Source organism: Trichosurus vulpecula, chromosome 2 (assembly GCF_011100635.1).
Source record: "Trichosurus vulpecula isolate mTriVul1 chromosome 2, mTriVul1.pri, whole genome shotgun sequence".
NCBI classification, from domain to species: Eukaryota; Metazoa; Chordata; class Mammalia; order Diprotodontia; family Phalangeridae; genus Trichosurus; species Trichosurus vulpecula.
The window spans coordinates 53,800,032-53,800,459 of NC_050574.1; positions in this window are offsets into that span (position 1 = coordinate 53,800,032).

Sequence of the window (428 nt, forward strand, 5' to 3'; positions counted from 1 at the left end):
GCCAAAGACGCTTAAGTCATGAAGTCAGAAGACGAGAATAATTCTAAAACACCTATAAGCAAAGACTCAAAGGAAAACACTGCTTACAAATAAGATTAATTAAAATTCCTAGAAGAAATGAAGCAAGTGATTTTTAAATGAGATAAATAAATATGATATTATAAATGAAATGAGGGCCTTGGAGGAAAGACTTGTAAAGAGAATCGATAGCACAAGAGATATAAAACCTTAACTAAGCTGGTGCAAAGGCTAGAAAGTGGGAGGTGGAATATTATATAAGAAAGACAGTAGGTAGGCCAGCACAGGTAGAATTTAACATGCAGTAGGTGGAGTAATGTGAAATAAGCCTAGGAAGACAACTTGGAGCCCAACTGTGAAGTGATTTAAAAGACAGAGAAGTTTGTGTTTTATTCTGAAGGCAATAAGGA